The following is a 10,000-nucleotide window of genomic DNA, read 5'->3' on the forward strand; positions in this document are numbered from 1 at the left end:
CAGTATTGCACTATCACTTATCAACAAACACTTTGGCAGAAGCCATCCTGGCTCTGCCTCCTCTCCGTAATAGTCTCCCGTTCTTGGTAACACTACATTTCATTATGTTGGGGGAAAAGGCTCGCACGTACGAATTCACAAACAATGTTCACGCCCACAAACTGCTTGATTCCAATTTCAAAGTCACCTCTACATCAAGCTCTCATAGCGACAGGACGAGGCACGGATTTGCTAAGACAGCAATTTTGATCACACCACCTCAAAAAGACATGTCAGCATTCCAAAACTCGTCACTCGAACACTCTGTCTCCAGGGAAGTTAAATGATGATTCTCCACATTCTAAGAAATGTCATAGCATATCACATCATATATTATTTAAAATATATCATAGCAAATCCCCCTTTTTATGTAACAGATTGCTCGGCCACCTCTCTGCTAGCACCAGCCTAGCCACAGCTCACATAAAACAGCTTATACATATAAAAAAAACACGCACACATTGGCTGGCTCATAAAACATTATGATAACTGCACGTCTCTGGCAGTACAACGTCAATCACACATTATCTCCAACAACCTGCATATGGGCTATAATAACAACTGATTGTAGAAAAACATTTCTTCATCTTGAACTTTCTCACACTCCCGTGTATGTGATTGGTCTGCAGCTGTACAGACACGTGCATGAGGGCAAACATCAGCAATATCTCTGCAATCGCTGAAAGGCATCTTGCTAGCGTTGGGAACGATGTTTATGGTGTTGCAATATGTCAGTCATGTCATCGGTCAATTAAAGAAAAATTAACCCCAGACATACTTCAGTCAAGTAATGACCTAAAAAAATTCTAAGAAACAGCAACTGAACCTCTTCCAACTAACTCCATCAATATGACCACTGAACTAATTTCTAACTTCAACTCGTGAAGGAACTCCATAGGATCGCTAAATCATTAGTCATTATCATAACCCCGTAAAGAAAATATTAAATTCTCCAACCCAATTCTCCAATAATATAAAAAAAACTCACCAAATTCACACATTAGCACACACACTCCAGAACTCACAGAACCTCCACAGACTTCTGTCATCACATTTCAAGCTCACAAATTCTCATAAAAAAAAAAAGCTTAACAAACCCAGCCCAAGTTATCACTGAAAATGTTCTCTCTAGCTCTGATATTTCAGTAACCCACAAAATCAGTAAGAACCCTTTACTGCTTACATGATTAATCTCCATGAAACATCATGCCAAACACCCATTTCATCTAATTCACGTACCCAACAAATCATATCTCCCGTCCAAAATGGAAATGCTATTTAAAGCTTAACCCCAATTACGACAAATCTCGTAGGAAAAGAAAAAAAAGAACAAAAATAAAAATAATAAGTGAACTTTCCCCCATCACAAAGCACATAACATACATATTATACATAATCCGGCATCCCCCTCATGAATGCCAAAATCAGCATCTCTCAGAATAGTGCAAAACTCTGAGTAATCAACACTGAAGGAAAAGAGAGTCAGCAACCGGACTCATCAAGGAATTATCAGCAAAATTTCACTTGTGAACACGCCAGGTGCTCGAACTGCAGTATAGAAATGTCTAGTCAGACTTGCAACTTCAGAAACCCATGATTCTCCAAATATTTATACTAACACCAGTATTCTCCAAAAAGCCCCAAAAATGGTCTTCAAAGACATAACTCCCAAATGATACTACTCCAAGTATATAAAACAAATTATCACCTATTTTGGATATAAACTACGGTAAACTTGCCACAATTCCACAATTATGCCGCCAAAAATAACCCACTGGTGAATATAAAAATGCAACATCTCCATAGGGACTCATAAAACTGCATCAAAGTAATGCCACTCGCCTCCAATTAGTCACGAAACCAAAAGAACTCCAGTCACCCCTCCCTTTTGGCTCGTAAAACCCCAGGGAAAAAAATCATAACCACAGAAAAAAAAAGTATCACCACCAAAAAATTAGTGCCATCCACATATTACCATGTTAATAATAATACCACCCAGGCAATATAAAATAACCCTTCCCTCATTACACCAATAACCCCATGTGGAATAAAAACAAGTCTCCCAAAAAATATTATATCTTCAAGCAGAGTCGTCAAAAAAAATGAAACTGTCCCTGAAAAATGTACTCAAAGCATCTAGCTGATACACTCGAAAATATTACCCCATATCTCCTCTGAGAAGTGTTTCTATTTGCAACAAAAATGGCTGCAAAAATAATTGAACTAAACATAGCTCTCACCACCATAGGCCTAAACTATGGACTATTTCAAAAAAAAAAAAAAAAAAAAAAATCATATGGCCAAAATCTTATATCTTCAATTACATCTCCAGTAAAATAACCCTGAAAGGCCATCTAAGGAGCTCAATGTTACAGTCAAAAACTATAAACTCTCTGTTTAGCATAACTGCTGAGAAGGGCAAAAACTCGGCAAATAAAATTGTTCAGAAAATTCTAGAAAAAATCACCATTGTGCCATAACTCATTATAACAAAACTCCAAATTCAAAAGTGTCTAAGCAAAGGACTTTCCCATATTCACCTCGGCACAGGCCACTAGAAACTTAACCAAGTTTTCCTTTATCTGGCAAAAAAAGTTGCAATAAACACAATTGTGCGAGAGGCCAACAATTTCTGGAACACAAACATCCAGAAAAGAAAGTAGTGCCATTATGTAAAAGTGCAAAAATACAAAAAATTCTCCCCTAAATCTCTCTGCAGCATCAAACAGCTGAAATTATAAACATTCCTGAACAATGACTCCAAGTCACGAACTGAGATATTAAAAAATTTACACAAACTGTCCTGAGAGAAAAATAAATTCAAACTCGCCCATGATAAAAAAAAACTTGTGTCAGCAATGGCTAACGTCCAAAAAAGGGAAAAGAAAAATCAATGGCACTGTTAACTGTTCCCGTGACACCTGTAACATCTGTGACTCATGTAGACTTCAAGCAACTGTCTGCTGAACTCATAAAAAAAAATGTGTCGTTAGTACCTCCCATATCCACTAAACATCACCACCCTTGATATTCATTACAACAACCATGTTAGTATCAGACAATAACACCAATATCAGAACTCTCCAGTATCACCAAAATTCACCAGAATTGTTATCACCAAATGCACCAAAATTCACCAGAAATTGATATCACCAACAATAAATCATTGTCACCACTCCCAAAAATTAGTACCACCGTGAACTCTGACAGAATCCCCATAAATATCTCCAGTAATAATAATAATCCTCCATAGTAATTCTCCATAAAATAATTCTCTATGTGATAATTCTCCATAAAATAGCTCCCTGTGATAATTCTCCATAGTAATTCTCCGTAAATATCTCCATAAAATATCTCCCATATCACCAGTAAGGCTTTAATATTGCCATTCCACCTGTATTCATTACCATTGCCACACCCCCATAACTCCAATATCACCACTATTCACCACCAATCACCACCATTTGACATCACCAGTCCTCCTCACTTTAAAATAATCTCCATATCCCAAACAAATCTCCATTAAAAAGTAATCTCTGTATCCCTAGTTATAATTATGCCCTCTTACATTGCGTAAAACCATTCTCCAAAGCGTAAAAAAACTTGCGTTACATTCATACGCATTTCATTTCATTTCCTCTTCACGCAGAAGACAGAAAAAAAATCATCCTAAAAGAAACCCTACAGGCATATCATATCATCCCTCGTGGCTATCAGCTGATTTCATGGCTTTGAACTTACCTACTCAAGGCCAAAGTCGCCCCCTTCCCCTGGCACAAAGAAAAAAAAAGAAAAGTTCAAACCCCCGTTGGCACAACCCCATGGAAGGATCCCATTAAGCTCTCTTAGGTGCTACCCCTTGGTCGCTCAGCAAAAATTGCGCCGAGTGCGTATACATGAGAGACCACTGTCTCCGAGGGCCAAGAAAATGCTATCCAAGCATCCCCAAGAACCAAATTGTATGTATGAAAAACCTTCATATGCATACACATGTGTCAAAACCAAGACGAATGCGTCTCCTTTAACATGTGCCAAGATAAAAACATAACACGATCTACTCCTATGGGGAAAAAAGGTAATCTGAACTGATTCTCTAACTCAAAAAATAAACAAAGGCAAAAAACAATAATATCACACTCACGGCTTCAATGAGAGAATACCCGACCACCAAACTGAGGGCACTTCTGCACAAGCACGCGAATACACACATGCTTACGTGTGTAGGAACAATTCGATACTCAAGCGAGAAAGACACTTTGGCAACCGCGCACTCACAAAGCCCAACTGAGTGCCACAGAGCTTGCAATGTCTCACGACGGATGAATATGCTGACCCTAGTCAAAAATTTTTCTCCCAGTACCACAACCATGGCTGAATAATTCTTAACCCCCATCACTTATCAATTGAAATCTAACACATTCCCACAACCAGACTCTCTGAAAACAGCCTCTTATAGTTGCTATTAATCTCACAAAAGGCTCAACATGGTCCAGAAAACTATCTGCCACCCCTATAACGAGATGGTCAATCTCGTTATCATATTTTCAAAGGTAGCGGTGGACCAAGAGCGGCCAAAGGTAATTGGCAACAGATTCTCTCTCTCTCTCTTTCTGTCTCTCTCTCTCTCTCTCTCTCTCTCTCTCGATCGATCGATCGATATACCTCCCCTCCATTATCTAAGGTCATCAAATCCGATTTGTGAACTACAAAAATATGCATTTATTTAAAAGCAAATTATTAACTGAATAACTCAGATTCTTAACAGAATGATTAAATGAAATGTTAAACTCAGTAGCCCAAATAACTTAGATAACCCCCGGTAATCAATCAAACACTAACATTAGTTTAGCCATAACACTAGGCACAGTTAACATAGTAATTAAGTCAGTATACCATTTCTCGAGATCAATTCCACTCTTCTCCAAAACAACTCCCCTTTACCAGAATCGCCTGTTAGAAGACAGGAGAACACTCCGGTAAGCATAAGAGCATAATCAAAGATCATATGAAACAGAGCATCTCTGAAATAAATATTCAAATACAATCCAGCCCCACTTTGGCCAAAATAAAGAAAAGGCTTACCCATTCAGCACAGTATTGCACTATCACTTATCAACAAACACTTTGGCAGAAGCCATCCTGGCTCTGCCTCCTCTCCGTAATAGTCTCCCGTTCTTGGTAACACTACATTTCATTATGTAGTGGGAAAAGGCTCGCATGTACGAATTCACACACAATGTTCACTCCCACAAACTGCTTGAGTCAATTTCAAAGTCACCTCTACATCAAGCTCTCATAGCGACAGGACGAGGCCACTGATTTTGCTAAGACAGCAATTTTGATCACACCACCTCAAAAAGACATGTCAGCATTCCCAAACTCGTCACTCGAACACTCTGTCTCCAGGGAAGTTTAATGATGATTCTCCACATTCTAAGAAATGTCATAGCATATCACATCATATATTATTTAAAATATATCATAGCAAATCCCCCTCTTTATGTAATAAATACATACATACATACATTCATATATATATATATATATATATATATATATATATATATATATATATATATATATATATATATATATATATATATATATATATATATATATAAATATATATATATATATATATATATATATATATATATATATATATATAAATGTGTGTGTGTGTGTGTTTGTGTGTGTGTGTTTGTAGCCCAACCAATTGCTTGGAAAATTGTAAAATAGCTTGAAGTTGTTTAATACACAATGCAGGCAAACAATCAAAAAGAAAAAAAAACGTTATCTAAGAAAACATTACAACTGAATGTATTTCGTGTCTGAAAACCACCTTTTGGTAAGAATTGGTTCACATGAAGGATTTAAAAATCGTTTTTGGAAAACTTCTTGAAAAAACAAAACAATCATTTTGAGTTTGAGAGAGTGGAGAGAGAGAAGAGAGAGAAGAGAGCGGAGAGAGGATGAGAGAGAGGATAGGTCCAATATTCAAAATCATTATCCAAACCCCGCATTTATATCGAGGATTTAACCCTACTGAGCTAGCAAAACAATTTAGCCAAATTCATCAAAAAAAAAAAGTTCATTGAAAATCCTTGCACCTATGTACACCACACACACACACGCGCGCGGGAGCAAACAACGCCATATTATATATTATATAATTTATATATATCATATATATATATATATCATATCTTGAATATATATAATAGTTTTTTATATATTTATATATATATTATTTATATTTATTTTCTATATCGACTAGCTATAGATATTCTATATCTATATATATATTATTATATATTGTATATCTATATATATATATATTGATTACTTTGTGCCAAAGTACACTTGGGAAAACAGTTGACAAATTTTTCATTTATACCAATAATTAAGTGCTATTTATAGATTTAATCGATAAAGTCTTCTAATCTCAAATCAAGTTTCAGTTTTATTCCAGTGGGTCGTTCCAGCGCTAACAGGACTCGGAGAACTGAACTGAGGAAACCTTCGCATGAGATAAGGACCTTTGAAGGGTTAGTTTCTCGTTTAACTATAATCCTTTCCCCTGAGGATAACTTCCTCAAAAAACCACAAAGAATAAGGAAAAGCAATAAAGCTCAATTGCCCTCCGCCATGGTAAGGGTAGGCAAAGTCCTTCCCAATTAAGGTTTAAAAGTTGTGAGAAGTTGGTTCAAGCTCGGTCGGAGAATGGTTTAATCGAATTTTATTTTTAAAATTAAATTCCCTCCCGGAACTTTCTTATACCGTGCACAGAACCCTTCCTTGCATAAGGAATATTGAAGAATGTGGGAAAATTGAGGCAAACGGGTGATTTTAGTAACGAATGGAAATTTTTACTTTTGTTTTTGTAGCCTGATTGGCTTATAAACTAATTCAGGGTGTTACATTATTATATATATCTATATATATATTAATAAATATATATATATTTATATATATATATATTATATAAATATGATATTTATTATATATATATATTATATATAATATTATATGATATATTCTATGAATATATATATATCTATATAGTATAATATATATATACTACAAACTTTGGGGATAGGTTTTTGCAGTCTCAATGCCATTCATAACATTGTTTTATTTCCGAAAGAGCTTCAAAATAGTACCTAAGATACCAACCGCCGTTTGAACTGGTCAATGGTCAGGTGTTTCAACTTCGCTCTAACGTTCCAAGGATGGATAATCTCCTTTTAGCGTCACATCTCGAAAGTTTTAACATGGAGACAAATTCAGACATGTTGATCCATTTCATTCACCGGGCGGGACTATTCGCAAAACATCTTGACAAACTGGTCGACTTTTCCACGGAAAAGTTGTAATATGTCCAATTATTTGTCAATTGTATCTGAACAGGGCTAATTTATTTGTCCACGGGTCAGCTCCAACATTCCCATAATAAATGTCAATAAATCGTTTCATATCACATTCTACAATACATGCCAAGATGTTATCAAACCTCCGGACATGACACTGGTAAATGTAAACGCGTCAATTGACCCAAAGAACAAGCTTATGTCACGGCATTTTTCCCAAATTTAAACGTTGCATGCCTACCGTAGTAGGAATGCATATATTATAATAATAATATATTATAATATATATATATCTAATATATAATAATATATATATTATATATATATTATTATATTATATTATGTGTGTGTGTGTGTGGTGTATGTGGTTTGTTCTCTTATATACTCTATAATATACTTATCTATATATATATATAATATATATTTATATATTATCTCTATATAGATAAATATCTATATATATATAATATATATATATATATATATAATATTGTCTATAATCTTATTCATATATATATCCATATATATATCTAGTCTTTATATCTATATATACTCTATGCTCTATATTATATCTATCTATCTTATATCATTCTTCTATGTCTGTATATGTATCTAATATACTCTATCTATCTATCTCTAGAATACTTATCTCTTTATACTATGTATATTTTCATCTCTCTATATCTATCTAATAATAATCTCTCTTCTATCATTATATATAAAATCTAATATCTCTCCTTCTCTCTATCTCTCTCTCTCTCTCTCTATCTCTCTCTCTGTCTCTGGTCTCTGTCTCTATCTACTATATCTCTATATCTCTCTCTAAATATCTACTCTCTCTCTTATCTCTCTCTCTCTCTCTATACATCCCTACTAGCTCTCTCTCTCATCTCTCTCTCTCTCTACTTTACTCTCTCTCTATGTCTCTTCCCTCTTCATTCCCCGTACCCAATGCCATTGCTCGCTAAGTTTACCTTAACCCTGTCTGTTTCCCTTTCCTCTGTTGTACCTGTTTGGTTTTTCTCTCTAACCCTTACCAAAATTCCATTGAACTACCGGCCTGATAACTGCCTTCTAGAAATCTCTACCCTCCGGCGGTACCAACCTCTCTAGTACTCATATTTTTCTCAGGCTTGCCTCATAAAGGTACCCCAAGAGCTCATTTCTGTTTCATACCATCCCTGTGTTCATATTTCCTTTTGAGTGTGGTGGTGTGTGTGTGTTTGACCAAAAACTGGTCTACGTTTGGTTCAACGGTTTGCTTAGATTCGTGATTGGGCGGGGGGTCTCAGCGACCTGAGTAAGGATGTTTACCTTGACTTCGCTGACCGCTGGGTTCTTCCTCATGCCTTCCAATGGGGCGCGATGTTCTCGGTGGATTGGGTGCGCTCTGTCTGGTCCCTGTTGGCTTGGGGTATTCCTTCTTCCTGCTGAAGGGGAGTATTATGGTCCGATTCTTTGTTGGTTGATCGTTTCAAGGTCGGCCTTTCTGAATAGCGATGCTCACGTTGCTTCCGTTGTTCAAGGAGGCGAACCGTAAGTTTTGTTCTTCTGTGGTACGACCTGGGTGCCTTACCTTATGAAGCTCTTGTAGAGATGGCTTCCTGTCGTGAACGATCTATTGTAATGTTTGATGGAGTGGCCCCTTGCTTTCTATGAGCCAAGCAAGCGTCTCCGAAGGGTCGTTTGTCGTTGTGCCCGATGTAAGTTTTTGTGCTGTGAGGTTTGTACACACCTCCTCTGGACAAGTAAATTTGGTAAACCTAATCATTCGTGCACCATCTCCTTCGGTCCCCCCCGGAGCGGTGCTGATTCTTCATTATTTAAGGCTGCTACAAGGTTGGGCTTACCTATATATCCTGAGGCTTATTTTATGGGTTAAGGGGCCTTTTGGGGGTTACGCCTCTGTTTATTATCTCGCGTAGGGTGTGCAGCAAGATCCTCCTTGTATGCAAGACCCATAATTGTCCACCTATGGTAAAGAAGATCAAGTTTTCCTTCGTTTTTCGCCATGGGTTGGTTAGGTTGGTAAAATTCCGTCCATTTTTCTTTTTTATTGCTGCTTCGTAATTTAGATTTGTCTGCATACCCTTGTTTGTTCTGTCAGTTGTTGGGCGAATTTCGGTCGAGTTCCGTTATGTATTATCTTTCCGTGAATGATCTGTGTGTGAAGGTTTCATGATTGACATACGCCACTCCAACGAACAGACTTTTTTTATATGCGTTCCTGGGCACTCCCCCGCGTGCGTTCAAGCAACGCCCAGCGTTTCGGTTGCCTTTCGTATAAAACGGTCGTTCCTTAAACTGTCCTTCTTGTTGTTTGTTACCAAGGAACATCAAGAAATGGCAAAGTCTTTTGCTGGCTGTGCTCTGTGGTAAGAATTTGGCTCAACTGAGTTTTCTTTTCAGAGTCTCTGGCTAGTTTTTTTGGTATCTTCAGGCTCTTTTATTTGTGAATGAATTATCGTCGAATGGTACCCAAGGCCCATAAAGATCCTAGTTTTAGGATTTGTTCCTCTAAAGGAAGGTCCTTTCCTTCGACGGTGGGCCATGTACATATTTTGGCAAAGAGGACCCCTAGTGGGGATCCC

Source organism: Macrobrachium nipponense, chromosome 7, assembly GCF_015104395.2.
Source record: "Macrobrachium nipponense isolate FS-2020 chromosome 7, ASM1510439v2, whole genome shotgun sequence".
Lineage (NCBI taxonomy): Eukaryota > Metazoa > Arthropoda > Malacostraca > Decapoda > Palaemonidae > Macrobrachium > Macrobrachium nipponense.